Here is a 21,176-nt window from a genome sequence, read left to right as displayed (position 1 = left end):
GTAGCTGTGGTGCAGGTGACAATTGCAGTACAAGGAATTACAACATGTGGCCAGTGCAGCCAAAAAAAAAAAAAAAGGGGGAAAGAAAGAAAAAAGAAATGCAATTGGCTTTTTTTGATGCTATCACAGTTTAAATTTTTTTTCAATTGTTCATTGCTTGTAACTAGAAATTCATTTTTTGTATCAGCGTCGGCCTTGTATCCTGTGACCTTTTTCATGTCCTTTTAGGTACTAGCAGCTTTTACTATAAATTCAATTGGATTGTTTATAAACCATATAAACTATCACGTCATTTGCAAGTAAGACAATTTTATTTCTTCCATTATAATCCGAATGTCTCTAATATGTTTAACATGTACAACAACGTGTATATGTGCAGTTGGATACAGTTTGCTAAAGAGATTTTATTTATTTTTTTTGTCTTTTTGCCATTTCTTGGGCTGCTCCCACAGCATATGGAGGTTCCCAGGCTAGGGGTCGAATCAGAGCTGTAGCCGCAGGCCTACACCACAGCCACAGCAACGCGGGATCCGAGCCACGTCTGCAACCTACACCACAGCTCACGCAAGGCTGGATCCTTAACCCACTGAGCAAGGCCCGGGATTGAACTTGAAACCTCATGGTTCCTAGTTGGATTCGTTAACCACTGAGCCACGACGGGAACTCCTAAAGAGATTTTACATCTACAGTCTCTGTAGTTCTTTTTTCTTATCTGTGTTTATCTGGTTTGGTATCAGAGTGATTCTGGCTTCATAAAATGAGTTAGGAAGTTTTTCTTCTTTTTCTATTTTACGGAAAAGTTTATTTAGAAGTTTTATTTTATTTTTTTTTAATTTAATTTAAATTTTTTTTTTTTTTTTTGGTCTTTTTGCCTTTTCTAGGGCTGCTCTCGTGGCATATGGAGGTTCCCAGGCTAGGGGTCTAATCAGAGCTGTAGCCACCAGCCTACACCACATCCACAGCAATGCGGGATCTGAGCCACGTCAGTGGCCTACACCACAGCTCACAGCAACGTCGGATCCTTAACCCACTGAGCAAGGGCAGATACTGAACCTGCAACCTCATGGTTCCTAGTCAGATTCATTAACCACTGCGCCATGACGGGAACTCTGAAGTTTTATTATTTTTCTTTTCAAGTTTCATAAAATTCACTAGTGGCTTGAAGATTTCAGTTTCTTTTTTGTTTCATTGTTTAGTTTGTTTGTTTTTGGCTGCACCTGCGGCATGTGAAATTTCCTGGGCTAGAGATCAATCTGCACTGGCAGTTTTGGCAATGCCAGAACCTTAACCCACTGCGACCATTTCTTCAGTGTATATAGGGCTTTTCAAGTTTACTTTTTCCTCTTCTGTCAGTTTTGGTAATTTTTTTCTTCTAAGGAATTTATCCAAATTCATTAGCATAAAGTCGTTAATATTTTATTAACCTGATATTGATAACTTATAAATATTATTTTTGTCTTGATCAGTTTAACTAGAGGTTTACTAATTTTATTGATTTGTTTCAAGGAACCAGCCTTTATTTTCACTGATTTTTTTCTATTTCTTTTTTTTACTAATGCTGTTATTTCCTTTCTTCTATATACTTTGGGCTTAATTTGCTCTTTTTTGTTATTGTTATTTGCTTTGTTTTGTTTTAGCATGAAAGCTTAGATTATTGATTTCTTACCTTTTAAAAAAATATTTAATGCTACAAATATTCCTCTAAACACTTAGCTCCATCCCACAAATTTTGATATTTTGTATTTGCATTGAAACTACTTTCTAATTTTCCCTGAGATTTCTCTTTTGACTAATTCATTACTCGGAGATGTACTGCTTAATTTTCAAATATTTGGGGATTTTTCCAGATATCATTCTATTATTGATTTCTATATTAATCCTGTTGCGATCAGAGAAGAAGCTTAGGGTAACTTCACTTTTTCCTGTGTACTTGAAACAATTGTGTATTCTGTTGTTGTTCGCCAGAATGTTCTATACATGCCACTTAAGGCAAGTTGGTGGCTAGGGCATTCAGTCCTACTATATTTTTGCTCATTTTTTGTTTACTTGTTTTACTCATTCCTGGGAGAGGAGTGTTGAAGACTCCATGTATAATTCTCTATTTGCCTCTTTCTCTTTTCACTTCTACCAGTTTTTGCTTTGTGTATTTTTGACCTCAGATTTTTAGATGCATACACATTTACTGACAAATCAATCTATTTCTCATTTCTATTGTCTGTCTTTAAATCTGGTAATTTTCCTTGTTCTGAAATCTACTTTAAGTGATCTAACGAGTCCAGCTTTTGATGTCATAGACTGAACTGTGTCCCTACTCCCCAGATTTATATGTTGAAGCACTAACCTTTACAACCTCAAAATGTGACCATAGTTGCAGATAGGGTCTTTCAACAGATGAAGTGAAGTGGAGTCATATGCGTGAGCCCGAATCTAATCTGATAATTGTCCTTATAAGAAGAGGAAGAGATGCTAGGCAGGTACTTGCACAGAAGAAAGGTCATGTGAGGACAAAGAGAGAAGGAAGCGATCTGTAAGCCAAGAAAAGAGGCCTTGGGAGAAACTAATCCTGCAGGCACCTTGATCTGGGACCTCTAGTATGAGAAAAATAAATTTCTGTTCTTTAAGCCACCCAGTCTATGATATTTTGTTATGGCAGCCCTAGCAAAATAACAACATTTGATTAGTGTTTGCGTCATGTATTTTCTCCATTCTTTTCATTTATCTATGTAATTATATATATATATATATATATATATATAAATTTTTTTTTTTTTTCTGTTCTAACAACCTTCTTTGGGACACCCTTGATCAAATCCCCTTTCAGAAGCCTAACACTTTCTTTCTTTTATTTTATTTTTTTATTTTTTTTTTTGTCTTTGCTATTTCTTTGGGCCACTCCCGTGGCATATGGAGGTTCCCAGGTTAGGGGTCAAATTGGAGCTGCAGCCACTGGCCTACGCCAGAGCCACAGCAACGCGGGATCCGAGCCGCATCTGCAACCTATACCACAGCTCACGGCAACACTGGATCGTTAACCCACTGAGCAAGGGCAGGGATCGAACCCGCAACTCATGGTTCCTAGTCGGATTCGTTAACCACTGCGCCATGACGGGAACTCCTGTAATTACATTTTAATTGGCTTTCTTGTAGATACCATACAATTGAATCTTCTATTTTCATAGCCAATCTGAAAATCATTATCTTTTTAAAGAATTTTTTTGGAGTTCCCATGTGGCTCAGTGGGTTACGAACCTGACTAGTCTCCATGAGGATGTGAATTTGATCTGTGACCTCGCTCAGTGGGTTAAGGATCTGGAGTTGCCACAAGCTACAGCGTAGGTTGCAGACAGGGCTCAGATCTGGTGTTGCTGTGGCTGTGAGCATAGGCAGGCAGCTGCAGCTTTCATTTGACTTCTAGCCTGGGAACTTCCACATGCTGCAGGTGAGGTTCTGAAAAGAAAAGAAATAAAGTGAGAACAATAGAATTCTGTGCTGGAGTTTTGACTCAGCCAAAGCAGCAGCAGATGTAGGGCAATATCAAAGGTCGGGTGGTCTTAAAAAGTCAAGTCCTCTTACTAAGACCATTCTCCAACTGGAAAAGTTACAAGGGTTTTCATGGGCTTAGAGATTAGTAGATTTAGCAACTATTTGTTAAAATAAAGAACTCTAAAATAAATGGAAAAAGGAGATCCCATTGTGGCTCAGTGGTTAACGAATCAGACTAGGAACCACAAGGTTGCGGGTTTGAGCCCTGGCCTTGCTCAGTGGGTTAAGGATCCGGCGTTGCCATGAGCTGTGGGGGGCTCGAATCCTGCGTTGCTGTGGCTGTGGCGTAGGCTGGCAGCTACAGCTCAGATTGGACCCCTAGCCTGGAAACCTCCATATGCTGCGGGAGCAGCCCTAGAAAAGGCAAAAAGACAAAAATAAATAAATAAATAAATAAGTAAGTAAAATAAAATAAAATAAATGGAAAAATATAATGCATTTAGGTATGAGATTATTCAATAGAGCAAACATGTCAGTTCGCCTCAAATTAGTCTATATGAAATGTAATACCAATTAAAATCCTAAATGTATTTCATCAAAATGACATATTTATCATAAATGTTATAAGGAAGAAATATTGAATGAAGAGCAAAAGCAGGTTTAATAAAGCAGAAGAAGAGAAGCCTACCCTACCAGATACCAAGATGTATTACAAATGTATTGATACTAAAATAATGCAATATTAGCACAATAATAGAAATATTAATTAGTAGAAGGGAATAGAGGACATAGAAACAGACTGATGGGACCTTGGTGGGTTTTTTTGTTTGTCTGTTTTTGTCTTTTTTAGGGCCTCTCCCATGGCATATGGAGGGTCCCAGGCTAGGGATCAAATTGGAACTGCAGCTGCCAGCCTACACCACAGCCACAGCAATGTCAGATCCAAGCCACATCTGGGACCTACAGCACAGCTCATGGCAATGCTGGACTTAACCCACTGAGCGAGGCCAGGGATCGAACCTGGGTCCTCATGGTTACTAGTCAGATTCGCTTCCACTGACCCATGATGGGAACTCCAGGAACTCAGTTTATGATTGAAGTGACATTACAGACTAAAAGGATTGTTCAATACATTGCATTAGACTATTTGGCTTTCTTCTTATAAAATTATATTTACATTTTACACCACATTAGAAAACAAAGATTTGAAAAGAAAAATACACAAAATTTGAAATCTTCAGAATATAATAGGGAAAAATAACTTTTTTTTTGGTCTTTTCTAGGGCCGTACCCACGGCATATGGAGGTTCCCAGGCTAGGGGTCTAATTGGAGCTTTGCTGCCGGCCTATACCACAGCCACAGCAACGCCAAATCCGAGCCACATCTGTGACCCATACCACAGCTCATTGCAACGCCGGCTCCTTAACCCACTGAGCGAGGCCAGGGATTGAACCAGCAACCTCATGGTTCCTAGTTGGATTCATTAACCACTGCACCATGAGGGGAACTCTCGAAAAATAACTTTGTAGTCTAGGGCTAAAAAAGTCTTAAGACCATTTTTTCCAATCATGTTTTTATTCATGAAAAAACAGTAACATTTATCAAAGTAGATAGAACTGCTTTGAAAATCACAATATTACATGTAAGGACAAACAGGTATACCTCCTGCTTCACTTCGTAGTTCCTCTTCTTTTCCTAGGCAAAGAAAATTCAAAGACTCTAGATAGTTTTTTTCCTAGTACATTGCAAATTTAGCTCTTTTCTTACCATAAATAATATGTATATGATGATATTGTCCCCTAGCTCATCAAAACTATTATCTAATTCAGTAATACAAAATTTGACACAAATTCAAAGAAACTAAATGTTTTTCTCTCAGTGATAACGTTCTAGGCAGGATATGAACCTAGAACAAAAAGGTGAAAACTGTGGCACAGCGGGTTAGGGATCCAGTGTTGTCTCTGCAGTGGCTCAGGTTGCTGCTGCGGCACAGGTTCGATCCCCGGCCCGGTGCCATGGGTTAAAGGATCCAGGGTTGCCACTCCTGTGGCTCAGAGTCAACCCCTGGCCCCGGGAACTTCCATGTACTGCAGGTGTGGCAAAACAAAACAAAACAAAGCAAAACACCCTGGTAGCATATTTGCCTGCTCCACCTTTCTTGTTTTTGGACTTTATCCTAGGCCTTCACTTCTTGAGAATTTTCAAAAATTGAAGTATTCTTGATTTGTAATGTTTCAGGGGTATAGCAAAGTGATGAATATTCTTTTTAAGATTCTTTTCCATTAGAGGTTATTGCAAGATATTGAATGTAGTTCCCTGTGCTATACAATAAATACATCCTGTTGTTTATTTTCTATATAGTAGAATGTATTTGTTAATCTCAAATTCCTAATTTATCCCTCCCCCTACTTCTTGGACATTTTATTCCAAGACTGTTGCTAGTGCACAACAGAAGAAAATAATATTGCAATGCATCATGTTTACTAACACGGTGACTTTGGCTTTTTTTTCCTTTTTTGTTTATGTATAGCTGACATACAATGTTATGCTTTAGGTATCTGTAACTTTGCTTTTTAACTTTTAGAATCCAAATGACAATTATTCCTTGCAAAGTCATTGTCTTAGAAACTATTTTTATGGGAAATCATAACTCACTTCATTGAAATTAAGACAGAAAATTTGTCCTCAAAGAAAACTCATTTGTCTGCTAAGACCAGGATTCCAGAGATTCAAAGAAATTAGAGGTGGAAAAATCAATTAGAGGTAATCACCAGCTTGTCAGAATGGATTGCCTTCTACAAAATGTATTCCAGTTCTTTGTCCAGGTTCATTTTTAAATGAATCAAGGGATGGAGCACTGGTTATATCCTTTTGAAGTCTTTCCTTTTATATAATTGAACTTACCAAGAATCTCTTTTTTTTTTCTCATATCTAACCTCCATGTTAGTTATTTATTCTGTGCTGCTTCTTTTAATTACATTTCTTCTTTCTATACCAATTCCTCTTCTCCTCTTCAATTCTGTTTTTATACTCTCAGATATTTATAAGGAGCTAGGCTTTGTTTAGCTTAATGACAAAGGTTACTTATATTACTAATCTCACGTCAAAGAGATTGTTAGGTCTTTTTCTCCATTTTCTCTTTTTCTCGACTGTGTTTCTCTCTGACATTCTCCTCCCTCCCTCCTTTCCTTCCTTTATTTACTTTTTGTATCCCAGGCAATGGAGTGCTTAAAAGTGGAAGGTGCTTGGCAGGAATAAGTACGGAAAGATGGTACATTCCTTGCTTGATCAAGGAGATTATCAATTCCTTTGCAAATTAGCAATATAGTTCTTGTCTATCTCTGATATGAGAGAAGCATTTTTCTCTGCTAAAGATTTCTGGTTCTTTTATAACCTCTTCTGTGGGCCAACATTCTTTACTTCAAATTTCCCCTTTCTATTTAATTATGTTTATATAAATTTAAAATTCAGTATTTTTCCAGATTGGATGGTATTATTTACGTTATGCCCTTTGAACAGGAAGGTGATGGTTTTCTTCCAAGATTTAAATTCTTGCCCTTATCTGTGCAGATGATTAATAGTGAGACATCAGGGACACTGGTATTCTGGACTCAAATTTCTACTATCTGAAGATAAGCAAAACAAGGATTTTTGGAAGGGGAGAGGATATCACGTAGCCAGGGGAGGAGATTGCCCTGAGCATAAGAACATAAATTCTTTGCAGCCAGAGCCAGTTCAATAAAATGCCAGCGTCTGAGTAGCAACTCTTTGGTGACCTGGGGAAAAGGCAGAGACAAAGAATGTGATGAATTTTACTATGTGCTTTTGTGCTCGTAAATTGAGTTTCTATCAATTCCTGTATAAAGCCCATCCATTATCATTGTTCAAGAACCATGGAATAAGTGTTTATAAAATTTACTGTATATATTTATGTATATTTATTAAATATATATATTTATATTTTCATACATAGGGTTTTTTTTGCCTCATCCATGACATGTGGAAATTCCTCAGCCAGGGGTCAAAGCTCAGCCACAGCAGCCACCCAAGCTGCTGCAGTGACAATGCCACATCCTTAACCTGCTGTCCCACAATTTAATATCATAAATTAAATATATTTTAATGTAAAAATTTATAGAAGAATTTAATTAGCTTTCTCCTTTTACTAGAAAGCTGTTAGGGCTTAACACCTCCCCCCACCCACGCAAAAAAAAACCCAACTACTTGTGGTGGAATTCCCTAGAAAAAGGACCATGTACTACCTTTCAGAGTCATAATATCTCATTAGTTAAGAACATAAGCTCTGGAACAAGACTGACTAGCTCAAATTCTGCCTGTCTTTTAAAAGCCGTGTGATCTTGTTAAAGTAACTTAACTCCTCTCTGCCTGTTTTCTGTGTTATAAAATGGTAATAGAGCCTGAGAAAAAATTGATATATAAATTGAGAATAAACCAAATTAAAACTGTAAAGTGCTTTGTACTGCACCTTAACAAAAGCTACTTTCCCTTTTCTCTTTTCTTCATTCATTAAACAGATATTTATCAAGTGTCTTCTATGTGATACAGTTGCAAATAGGAATTCACAGTATAGCAACAAAAAATGGGATTCAACATTTTACTGTATGTATGGGGTGCTACAAAAATGTGTCATGCTCTGGAATCAAGAAGTGAGCTATTCTCTGTTACGGAACCAAACTTGGGTTCCTTCACCTGGTGTCTGTCACTTGGCACAGCAAAGCCAATTTACTGACTCCAGTTGAGATGAAGGAGAGTACAGTGTTAATTTCTAGGGCGCCAAGCAAGGCATATGAGTGCCTTATGCTCAGAAGACGAGAACTCCTTAATGGCTTTTAGGGAGAGGATTCTAAGGGCAGCATTGAGGATGAGGGCTGCAGAGTGTATGACTTTTTTCTAATTGGTTGGTGAGGTAATAGGGCGATGTTTCAGGAATCTTAATCATCAACCTTCTGGTTCCAACCAGTCTGGGGTCTGCATACTTTTGGTCCACATGTGGGCCCCATCCTCCATCTGGGTGTGCGTGGGGGGTCTTAGTTCCTGCAGAACTTTAAGACTGTCAGATTTTTATGTGTCTGCCTTGAGGAGGAACTAGGATTTATTGCTGAATTACAGTTATTACTTTGCTAGCTTTACTGCTTTTCCTTTGTTTCTGCATTCTCTCACTTCTCTAGTAACTAATGCTTGTGTCTGCTCTTTGGGAAGGCCTACGAGACTGAGGCTTTTTTCTACAAACAAGAAGGGGGAGGTTCCCATTTTGCCACAGCAGAAACGAATCCAACTAGGAACCATGAAATTGCGGGTTCAATCCCTGGCCTTGCTCAGTGGATTAAAGATCTGGTGTTGCTGTGAGCTGTGGTGTAGGTTGCAGACACAGCTCACATCTGGCATTACTGTGGCTGTGGTATAGGCCGGCAGCAACAGCTACAATTAGACCCCTAGTCTGGGAACCTCCATATGCCATGGGTGTGGCCCTAAAAAGACAAAAAGACAAAAAAAGAAAAAAGAGAAAAAGAAAGAGGGGGAGTTCCCATTGTGGCTCAGCGGAAATAAATCTGACTAGTATCCATGAGGACGCAGGTTTGATCCCTGGCCTCACTCAGTGGGTTAAGGATCCAACATTGCCATGAGCTGTGGTGTAGGTTGCAGATGTGGCTTGGCTCTGGCGTGGCTGCAGCTCTGATTTGACCCCTAGCCTGGGAATCTCCATATGCTGCGAGTGCGGCTCTAAAAAGACAAAGAAAAAGAAAGAGGGGACACACAGAGGGGCTTTTTTTTTTTTTTTCTTTCTTTTTTTAATGGGGAGGGCCTGCAGAGTCCTGCTGAGTTAAATAAACTGTGAGGCAGAATCAGGGAGGAATCTTGGCCTTTGAAGCATGAGTATGATTTTGCAAAGTGGACAAGGCAAATGTGTAAAGCAGGGAGTATATTCCAGGCAAAGTGAACAGCATAAACAAAGGCACAAAAGCATGGAAGTCCATAATGTTTGCCACGAGGGATCAAGCATGGGTAAGGCATCAAGAGATGAAAGAGTGGCGGAGGGGATAACACCGTCTTTCCGTCTTTGGTGAATCCTCTGTTGTCTAAGTCTGGGGTGTGTGGAAGGGCCCTATTTCCCAGTGGGGAATCTGAACAGAGGTAAGCAATCCCTTTCTCTGCCTTCTGGTGGCTGAAGCATGGGCATGTGCCCTTGGATATTTCCACCTGTCAACTTGAACAGGGAGAATATATGATGCTAATATGTTGCTGAGGTCTAGGAATAGTGGCCACAGCAAGTGGTCAGTGATGTGGGGCCATCGGTGACATAGTGTGCCATGGTCTGGTCTGTGTTATTTGCTGCCAGTCTTCCATAGATCCTGACCCTTTTATGAACCAATTCTCCATCTATATGTTGATGCAGTGGGCTACTTGAGAACCATCCCATAATTTTTTTTTTTTTTTTTTGGCTTGCCTGTGGCATACAAAAGTTCCTGGGCCGGGTCAGACCGGTGCCACAGCAGTGACCTGAGCCATAATAGTGACAACACTGGATCCTTAACCTGCTACACCACCAGGGAACTCCTGTAGTTTTTTTTCTGGATAAATTAACTAGAGAGGGTTCCTTTTGCTTCTTCTTTTTTTTTTTTTTCTTTTCCTAGAAGTTCCCAGGCTAGGGGTTGAATCAGAGCTGTAGCTGCAGCCACACCCACAACAACACCAGATCTGAGCTGCATCTATGACCTATGCCCAGCTTGTGGCAACACCAGATCTTTAATCCACTGAACCAGGCCAGGGATTGAACACATACATTCACAGGGACAATGTTGGGTTCTTAACCCACTGAGCCACAGTGGGAACTCCCAAGAGGGTTCCTTTTGTTTGCAACCAAGACGTGCCTCAAACAATAAAAAATTTCATCCTTTGGTTTGTTTTCTGTGATTCTTAAATTTTGTTCAGTGAGGAGTTTCCATTGCGGCTCATCGGAAACAAATCTGACTAGTGTCCATGAGGATGCAGGTTCAATCTCTGGCCTTGCTCAGTGGGCTAAGGATCCAGCGTTGCCACGAGCTGTAAGTCGAAGATGAGGCACGGATCTGGCATTGCTGTGGCTGTGGTGTAGGCCAGCAGGTATAGCTCCGATTCAACCCCTAGCCTGGGAACCTTCATAGGCCTCAAGTGCAGCCCTAAAAAAAAAAAAAAAGACCAAAAACTTTTTTTGTTCCATGAATATCAATTAGCTCTGTAATAAAACACTTTTTATTTAATGTAAAGTCAAATTAAATGCAAAATATAAAAAATTTTGAAAGTAAAAAAATTCAGTTAAAATGTAGAAAGAGCCACAGAGTGACAAAAGGATAAGATGGATAAATATTAATTATAATAGTAATAATTTTAAGCAAATACATATTGAATGCTTACCTCTGAACCAGGCACATTATTATGAACTTTGTGTGCATTATATCTGTATATACTTTCAGCAACACTAAGTGTACCTGCTATGATTATCAGTCTTCTCAGATGAAGAAACTGAGGTTAAGAAAAAGTCACCCTCCCCAAACCACCAGCATCATTGTGGTACAACCAGGATTTAAACCTTGGTAGCCTGAGTACAGCACCTACACTCTTTAATCTAGGGCATCCTGGAGGAGCTGGTCACCACCTTTTCCTAGGAGAGGTGACTAAGCTTTTGTACTGGAAGTAATCAGGAAGACTAAGTAGGGTTTTGCCAGATAAAGAAGACATCAAAGCATCATTTCAGCCTGACAAGGGTGTGTGCAAGGGCAGAGACAAGAAAGGCCATTACCTGTTCCAAGAGTGCTTCATGGAGCATTGGCTGTTGGTGCAGGGGGTATAGAGGTGGGGGGGTTGGGGTGGGGGAGGAGTAGCTGAGAGGGAAATTGGTGGTAGCTGAGTCCAAATGGAGGTTAGAAATGGAATGAGTGAGTTTCCACTGTGGCACAGATCAGTGCCATCTCTGGAGTGTTGGGATGCAGGTTCAATTCCTAGCCCTGCACAGTGGGTTGAGGCATAGGTCTTGACTACGCTTTGGATCTGATCCTTGGCTCAGAGACTTCATATACTGCAGGAAAGCAAAGAATAATAATAATAATAACAATAATAATAATAAGGAAAGAAATGGAATGGGGAGGTGGTTATGTGGATCCTTAGGTTTAATAGCTTTTATCCTTAAGCAACTGGAAGTCATTAGTAGTTTTAAAGGAGGGGAGTGACATCACCAGCATCTTTTTTTAGAAGGCTCCCTCCGGCAGCAGCATGAAGGAAGTGCTTGGATTGGGAGTGATGACTGTCCCCAAGGTCAGTTAGCAGGATACTGAAACAGTGCATGAGGGCAGTGGGAGTGGGACAGAGAGGAGGGCCCAGATTTGAGAAACATCCCTGAGGTGGAAGCAAATGGGGCTTGATGACTAATTTTATGGGGGTGGTTAAGGAGGAAGGAAGGCTTGAAGATGACTGAGATTTCCAGTTTGGAAACCTGAGTAATTGGTGATGCCATTAACTGAAATAGGAGTGGAAGGAAGGAAATCTCTGTGAGGCCGACCAGAAGATTTACATGTGCTATTTCATTTCACCCCAAACAAATCGATGATGAAAAGATTAAGATGCCCATTTTCTAGATAAGAAAATCAAGGTTCAGCGAGGTCATATAACTTGTCCAAGGTCACAGAGATGGTAAATAAAAGAGTTGGGATGTGAAATAAGGTTTTATTCCATAGCCTCTATCTATCTATCTATCTATCTATCTATCTATCTATCTATCTATCTACTATCTTTTCTTTCTTCCTTCCTTCCCTCCTTCCTTCCTTTTTTTCTTTATTTCTTCTTCTTTTTTTCTTTTTGCCTTTTTAAGGCTGTACCTGAAGCATATGGAGGTTTCCAGGCTAGGGCTCAAATCAGAGCTGTAGCTGCTGGCCTACACCACAGCTACAGTAACGCAAGATCCGAGCTATGTCTTTGACCTACACCACAGCTCATGGCAATGCTGGATCCTTAACCCACTGAGTGAGGCCAGGGATGGAAACTGTGTCCTCATGGATACTAGTCAGATTCGTTTCTGCTGAGCCACAACAGGAACGCCCATAGCCTATAATCTTTCCATGATAGTATTCTACACTTTGATAATAATTTTTGTTTGGAAGAATAGGACTAAGGCTCAGGGGACAGCTAGATGGAGCTAGAAACATTGTTCTTCTTAGGGTAGGAATGGTGAAGAATGAGGAGCGATTAAAACCTTCCTTTATTGGATAAAGGCCCAGAGCAGCACTGGCCAATAAAATTTTCTGCAGTGATGGAAGTATTTTACACTTGCACTGTCCAATACTGTGGCCATTAGCCCATGTGGATTTGAGCCCTTGAAATTGGGTTAATATGACTGAGGAATTAAAATTTTAATTAATATAAATTAAATAACCCTATGTGGCTAGTGACCACTATATTGGATAGTTTTAAGACCAGAGGAAATGGCCAGACATGGAGACAGTGCATCAGACAGCAGGCCTTGCTGGTAACTCCCCAAATCACTAGGTATTTGATCACCTGCCTTACATTTGTGGGTAAGATTGATCCTAAGTTCGGAGACTACAATTCCTTAGTTGGGAAGGGGTTCTTCCCTAGTGCAGACAACAAAGTAATTTTACCAAATCTTATCTTTGGAAGGAAAGTAAGTACAATACTCCACTACCTTTCTTACATGAGACAAAAATCACAATCATTTTCTCTGTATTTACACTCTTCAGTAGAGAGTGTTATTTAAGAGTGCAAGCTCCAGGAAACCCCTGGGTTCACATCCAGGTTGGGCCACTGAATCGGTTTGTTGTGCCTTGAGCTAGTTACTTCACATTCTCAAGTGTCACTTTTACTATAGCAATAGTACCTAACCCAGGGAAATTGTGAGGATTTAGTTAAATAGCTAATTGACTTAGCTACTATCTGGCAGAGGCTGAGTACTCAGTAAAGGTTGGCTATTCTAGTACCTTATTGTGATGGGTTTGTACTTTGCACCTCTGTTTTGACATTTATTTGACTCTATTTTTTGCCTAAGTGAAGGTATTTTCCCAGATCTCTAAATGTCAGAACATTCCAAAAAAGGAAAAAGAAAAGAAACACACATTCATCAAGAGAAAAAAGGTAGATTCTGAAAACTCCTTATTGTAGGTATGAGTTTTGCAGTTATTTTGTATTTCAGTTTGATTTTCCTTTTGCTAAAGCATTTCAGATCAGTACAGCAGAAATTCATAACCCTGCTCTTTTGTCGTGATCATTACAATTCCCTTGGTTTAACCTCAGTTTCTGTATCACATGATCAAGGAAAAATACTAGAAACTCTAAATACTGACTCAAAAGGGTTGCTTTTATTATTATTATTATTATTATTATTACTACTACTACTCAAATGAGTTTACCAGACTCAAAAGATTGGTTGATGTCTGGAAGTTCTGAAGAATTTCATACCACTGTAATTGAAATATTTAATGCTGTAGTCTTTGAGTATCTTAGAAGTAGTTGGATAGGTTGTATGGTGGGTGGATAGATCAAGGACTATTTAAAGACTAGTGACTTCAGAAGTAGAAACAAGTAATAGGATCTCTTTTGTTGCCACCGATTTTGTACTTTGTAATTTTCGGACTGAAAAAACAGCATCGTACTATATAGTCTTGCACTTTGTGTAGCGTTTGTGCAAATAACAAGTATATTTTTTCATTAGATTGGAATGTCAAGAAATTTGTGTTCAAGTGCCAGTTCTGCTGAATTATTAAGTAAGGAAGTCATTTAACCACTTTGGGCCACAGAGAGCCTCTGTGTAACACTTAAGAGTTGACCCAGACTTGATTCTAGAACGATCTCCTAAGTATTCTTCCAACTGAAATTCTTTGAATCCGCCTTTTCGTTCTCCCTTTGGTCCTAAAGGACTTGGGTGATTTTTACTTCCATGCTTTGTAAACAGGCTCTTGGAATATTTCATTTCCTTGGAAAATAATTCATAGGTGAATCAGCATGAGGGGAAAAAAACAAAACCCACTCACAATAAGATATCAAAAGTGCGTGATGTGGTGAGACAAGAAATGATTTTCTTTGTAAACCGAAATGCTGAGGTATAGAGAAACCAATGATGTATAAAATGAGTTAGCAGTGTAAGGCTCTATGCAGCAGAGCGAGCGTGCTGTACACACGGAGCACGTCCGGGATGTGGGTGTGTGTCGGGGTGTCAAGGAGTCCTCTCCATACGGCCTGGAAACCGCTATTACTCTAAACGTTCCTTCCTGGGAGCGAGAAAATGTGTGTTGGAGGGGGTCGAAGGAAGCAGGCAGAGGAAGGTTACAAGCTTCCCCACTCCCGACCCCCGCCCACCTTCTGGAAATACATAATTAAGGGAATTTCCTGCTGCAGCCACGACACGTTCGGTGGCCGTTTCCACGTCACTATTAGGGCAGCCGGGAATTTTGCTTTTCCTGGCGATGAATTCCCTACTCTTTCCGCGCGTCCCCTGCGGGACGCCGAATGCCGCCCTCCGCCCCAGGCGAAGTTGGACGGCGAGGAGGCTCGGAAGCCGGGCGCGGGCGGGGGGGCCGCGGCCGAGGGGAGGGCGCAGGAGCGTTTCCTGCGTGAGCGCGGCCGCCGGACCCGGTTCCGGAAGGCTGATTGCATCAGGTGTGGAGCGGGGCGCCTCCTTGGCCCAACCTGGCGGCCACTGCGCCTGCGCGCCCCGCCCCGCCCCGCCCCGCCGCCAAGGACTCCACCGCGGGTTTTCCTCCGGGTCGGGAAGAGATGGATCCCGTAGGGCGGGCGCGGTGTACAGCCCCGGGACCCCGGACTGAACGGGTGGCAGGGCCAGACTCCTGGGGAACCATGGGAAGCTGTGGGGTCCGAGAGAATAGAGTACCTGCGAAAAGGGGACCTGCCTTCAAGGCTGGTACCAGGGCCGGTCTCTGCTGCTGAGGGGCGGGGGCGGACTTGGGCTAATTTCCTTTCCTCTCTAGGCCTGAAGGGCATAGGCTTGAACTTGAAGGCTTTCCAGTTCAGAGCCTGAGTTTTCCCAAAGTGGGTTAAACTGCGGCCCCCGAATGTCCCGTCCACGGGCTGCATAGATAGATCTTGGAGTGCAGCGATACAGCACCAAGGCTGAGCACTTTCATGGATTTGTAGGGATTCCTCAGTGGCAGTATTGTTTTTCTGTTGGAAAGGAGTGACGTTATTGTTGGCCTCTAGGTTGGTCTCAGAGAAACTGTTCATGGGAGAAGTTTGGTGCAAACGTCAGAAACCCCTCCTCCACAAGGCATCTTTCTCCCACCACTCATTCCTTCCGACCCCACTCTAGTCTGCGCTCAGGGTCCCATTATACACCCTTCTGCACACACCTGGTAGATTTCCCCCCTGGCGCTCCTCATGTTTGAAGGGACATTTCGGGGGGATTCTTTAATGGGTGCCTGTCCACCTCGCTGTGCACTAAGCTCTATGAAAGCTGGGGTCTGGGCTTTTTTATTCACTGCCGTCCCCAGGCTAACTATAAGATCTTGTGGGTACTCAATAGATTCATGATGCCAAAGGAGAAAATAATGCCATCCCCAACCGCATAGAGTCCTCTTGCGAAGAATAGGGACTTTCCGGGTGTGAGTTTGCTGTTTGCAGAAGGACTGCACTCCGGAGGTTTGGGGAAGAGGGTGAGTTAGGAGGAGCCATTATTTAATAGCTACTATTAAATTACTTTTAGCAAAATCCATCTGAAAAAGATAGTAGGTGAGGCTGTGTGTTTGTGTAGTAGAGCAAGAGGTCTCAAAGTATGGCCCTCAGACCAGCAGCACCAGCATCATCTGGGAAGTTGTTAGATGTACAGATGCTTCGGCAGTACCACAGACCTACCCATTCAGAGACTGTCCAGCAGTCTGTGATTCCATAAATCCTCCAGGCGATTGGGATGCAGGGTCAAGTTTGATATCCACTGCATTGATGAAGAGCAACCCTAATGATGCTTTGGGGATGCTATTCACAGTGCCTGGGGCAGGCACTGATGACTATTTACTGAGTATCCATTATTAGAACCTTGCTTCTCTAAATTCGAACTATATTTAATATTCCTGGAAGTGAAGAAGAAATTATGCTTTCCCCTCCTGCAGGTATGTTTCTTCCTTGAGGTGATGCTGCTGTGATTTTCACATCAAGGAATGGTGTGTGTGTGTGGGGGGCATATGCCTGGGGTTCTAGATAAGGAGGCAGAAGGAAGGTCTCGCCTACATGTTGCAGCTGGATGGGCGTGGGCAGCTCTCATCTGAGGACATTTTCCTCAGATAAGGGAATGCAGGCATGTGGGAGAAAAGACTAGACAGGGATAATGTTACCCAACTTCCTTTTGCTGCAGACAGACGCCGAGCCATATGGAGGGGATACCAGGCTGCGTCGCATTGGGTCTCTGGCCTGCACTGCTTCTCTGCCATCTTCTCAGATGGTCAGGGGACCAGGCGTTCGCGATGCCCGGAAGCTTCTGCCTGCAGGGGTCGCACTAGGCGCGCGGCCCGCCCCCTCCTTCCCGGCCCCCGCCCCCGGCCCCGCCTTTCTCGGGATCGGCCCCCGGCGGGTCCGGCCCCTCCAGCCTCTCCGCGCAGCCGCCGCCAAAGCCTGGAGAAGTGGAATCTCGCCGGCGCAGCTCCCTGAGCGGGACTCGCGGAGCGGCACTGGGCATGCTCAGTTGCCGGAGCCCGTCTTGGTCTCAAGTAGGAAGCTCGTGCGCTGCACCCGCAGCTGATCGTGGCGCTCCGGGCAGGGCGAGACTGGAGCAGAGCTGCCGGGTGCCGGAGCCGAGGAGAGCGCCGCGCGCACCACCGGTGAGCCCCGCTTTCTTCCTTGCTTTTGCTCTGGACTCCTGGGCGGCCCGGGAGTGCTGGCGGGAGACCTGGGCAGCGGCAGCGGCGTGCGGCAAGTAGCCCGGGCGGCTGCTCCTCTCCTCCCGGCCCCCGAGGTCTGCGCGGCTGCTGCCGTCTGCCCGCTCAGCCGCAGCCACAGCTGCAGCAGCTGCCACGCATCTGCAGCGGGCGTCCGCTGCGGAGTCCCGTGCGCCCTGCGCCCGCGCCGCAGGGCCGGGTGGCACGGTGACTGCGGGCTCACTCCTTGACTCCATCACTCCCGCTTCTCGGCGCCCCCTTTCCCTCCGCAGCCGGGGGCTTGGCAGGGCCTGGGCGGGGAGACAGGATTGGAGGGGCTGCGCCGGGGTGGGGGCTGCGGAAGGGAAAAGTGAGGGTGGGCGCCGGCGGGGAAGAGCGCACACCCCCTTGCCCTGGCACTGGCCTCCGCTGTGCGGCTGGGCTCTTCCTCCCCGGGCGGCAGTGCGCTCCTGCGGGGGAGTTGAAGACCCGGCTGGCTTTTCTAGGGGTTCAGAGCTTAGCCGCTGCAAGATCAAGGGGGAAAAGTTCATTTCCCCTTCAGAGGCAGGGAGCGTTTTAACTAGAAAATGGCTGTGCGAAGGGGACCGAATCAGGAATCCCCTCTGCTGCCCGCCGGGCGGAATGGAGGGTTGAACGCTAGAAATGACATTTGTGCGATGAAAACATTGCTGGGCGGAGGGAGGGATGCGGAGTCCCACAGAAACAATGAAAGGTGATCTTGACGTCGGCTGAGAGATCTAGAACCGAGAGGTCGGGGACGAAGAGCCAAGGGGGCTTGGGACTTGAATTTAAACAAATAGTAAATTGGAGAAATCAGATCTAGAGTTGTGGCCGATTTGTAGTCAAGTTCTGCGCAGTTTAGAGCCACAACTGTTACAGAGGGTTTGTGATGGATTGAGTGGCCGGGGAGGGCCAACGTTAAGAGGAGAATAAGGTCAGTGTTGGAAGCTCAGACAAGACTGGGCACAGTGTTGTTTAAGAAGTTCCTCAGTCACTGCCTTTACCTTGCACCTGATAGGTAAACTACTTAAGGGGTTACCATAACATGATGCCAGCAGTGGTGGTTGAATCCCAGGAAATGAGGAAACTTTGTGAGGTTGGCGTTGGTTTGTCATGTGTTTTAATATTTCACTGATTTAAAAAAAGCAAACAGTGGCATCCTGATCCATTGTTCTGAATTTGGGTCTCTTAAGTCTTTTCTTTTTTTTTTTTTTTCCTTGTCGTGGATTTAGATTTCAAATCTTGTCCTCAAATGGCCATGATAATTAAGAATCTCTGAATTCCTGTAGCTGGGCTTTCAGGAAGGGGGATTTCTTTGTGAATTTAGGTAGCTGCTTTGTTATGTTTTCAGCTTGTAGCTTGAAAGCAGGATTTGTTCAGCAGTTGTTTATCGGAACTCACAGAGTCCTCGAAATGGCTCTGTTTTGAAAGGATGACATTTGTTGAAAGGATGAGGAACCGCCACACGGGGGAAATGCTGGGAGAACACAGGTGGCGGTAGAGTACAATGGGCTGGGAGTCAGAACACCTGGGGAAGCAGATGCACGATTTCTGTAGCTGTGCTTTGGTCATGGGATTACTGTATGACCTCGAAAAATCACTCAGGGTCTTCACAGGCTGGGGTTGGTCTGGATATTTGCTCAGAGCTTTTGAGAAAGGACTCTAAAGTTGAGATCTTTCTCAGGGAAGGTGTTTACTTCTACTTTTATTCTCTCTTGAAAAGGATACTTTTAAGTAAATAATTCACCTGTAAGGAGCCAGCGCAATTCCATTCAATGAAACTTTTATAAAGTGGTAGAGGAAAAACTCCATGAGCTAAAGTGTAAAAGGCTGGCTTTTTTAACTGGAGTAATAAGAATGCTTAATCCAGCACCTTAGACTCTTCTGCCATGCTACCAGGTTAGTAATAAGAATACTGACTGCAAAATCATTTAGGAGAAGACTGCTAAATTGTGCAAGAATCCATGTGTACAAATACTGTGAAACAGTTACTCTTTTTTTTTTTTTTCTTTTTACAGCCACACCTGTGGCATATGGAAGGTCCTAGACTTGGGGTTGAATGGGAGCTGCAGTTGCTGGCCTATACCACAGCCATGGCAACACCGGCTCCGAGCCATATCTGGGAATTATGCCATAGCTTGTGGCAACAGCAGATCCTTAACCCACTGAGCAAGGCCAGGGAATGGACCCAAATCCTTGCAGAGACAATGTCAGGTCCTTAACCTGCTGGGCTGCAGTGGGAACTCCTTTGTTTTGTTTTCTTCTTTTAATAGTGGCCTGTACTCATGGCATATGGAAGTTTCTGGGCCAATCCTGACCCATGCTGCAGCTATGGATCCTTTAACACACCGCCAGGCTGGGGATTGAACGTCTGCCTCCAAAGAGACCTGAGCCACCACAGATTCTTAACCCACTGTGCCATGACAGAAACTCCAAATAGTTATTACTCTTTTTATGTCATGTTTCAACTTTCTGATGACTATTTTCTTTTCTTGCTGCCAGAGAAGCAACGAAAAGCATCCATTTTTTTTTTTCTTTTCAATAACAGCTGGAATTAATACTGAAAGACTCACCATTGTCCTAGAACAGTGTTATGTTGATTACCCTGGTTTCGGGATGTCTAAGTGTCTTTTAAGAGAAATGGAATGTTGTCTCTCTACACCGCCTACAGTTATACCTTTAAAATATTCAGTACCTGGGGTTCCCCTTGTGGCTCAGCGTGTCATGAACCCAGCATAGTGTCCGTGAGGATGTGGATTCATCCCTGCCTTGCTCAGTGGGTTATGGATCCACTGTTGCCTCAAGCTGTGGCGTAGGTCACGGATGCGGCTCAGATCTGGTGTTGCTGGGGCTGTGGCATTGGCCAGCAGCTGCAGCTCTGATTAGACCCCTAGCCTGGGAATTTCCATGTGCCACAGGAGCAGTCGTAAAAAGAAAAAAAAAATGCAAGCTTTGTCCTATGCACCATAAATTTTTCCAGGTGCACAAAGACAAGACTTTTAGGAAAGTATTTTAAATGTGCTGCCAGAGTGAGCACTAGGAAGGTGTTATAGGAAGGTATTACTGGTTATGCGGGTGGTACTTATTTTCCTATCCCAAGTTAAGGCAGCTAGCATTTGTTCAGTACTTACTATGCGTCAAGCCTGATATTTAGCTTCTTACATATACTATCTTATGTGTTGGTATCTTTGACATAAATGTCAGCTTCCCAAGAAAATCCCTCTGAGGAGGTGGATAGTCCTTTGCTGGCACAGCAGTAGAACTTTTTATTTATTTATTTATTTATTTTTTAGGGCAGTACCTGCAGCACATGGAAGGTCCCAGGCGAGGGGTCTAATCAGAGCCACAGCTGCTGGCCACAGCAACACCGGATCTGAGCCACATCTGCAACCTACACCACAGCTCACGGCAACACCAGATCCTCAACCCACTGCCAGGGATCGAACCCTCAACCTCATGGTTCCTAGTTGGATTATTTCCACTGTGCCACAATGGGAACTCCAGCCATAGAACTTTTAAGTTTTCTCTTTTATGAGACTGTCTTCAACTGGTTTCATTATTATTCAATAAGAATTCTCTTGTAAAACATATTTAACTTGTTATTTAGAATAAGATTTGATTGGAACAGCATGTCTTAACTGATTTGAATGTTTTTAAGATGCTTCCATCCAGATTTAAAAACTATTTTATGTTTTTTATGTTCATTTATTTTCAACAATGTTGTACTACCAACAAATTAGTTTAAATGTAAATTTAATTTAAATGTAAAGATAAGCCCAGCTTACCCATTTTAATTTTATGTTACT

At 43.1% G+C, this 21,176-nt stretch overlaps 1 protein-coding gene across 22 annotated transcripts in view; it reads left to right on the top strand.

Moving 5' to 3' along the window:
• Window positions 16,856–21,176, top strand: part of APBB2 (amyloid beta precursor protein binding family B member 2) — a 380,651-nt gene continuing 376,330 nt past the window's right edge. For 10 of the 22 annotated variants that reach the window (XM_013978617.2, XM_021101145.1, XM_013978618.2 and 7 more), the window contains exon 1: window positions 17,101–17,313. The gene's annotated coding sequence lies outside the window, so the exon portion shown is untranslated. Of the gene's footprint in view, window positions 17,314–21,176 lie in introns of all 22 variants that reach the window. The other 12 variants (XM_021101154.1, XM_021101149.1, XM_021101147.1 and 9 more) reach the window with 3 other exon arrangements.

The sequence above is a fragment of the Sus scrofa genome, chromosome 8, assembly GCF_000003025.6.
Source record: "Sus scrofa isolate TJ Tabasco breed Duroc chromosome 8, Sscrofa11.1, whole genome shotgun sequence".
NCBI classification, from domain to species: domain Eukaryota; kingdom Metazoa; phylum Chordata; class Mammalia; order Artiodactyla; family Suidae; genus Sus; species Sus scrofa.
This window is presented reverse-complemented; position numbering and strand designations above follow the sequence as displayed.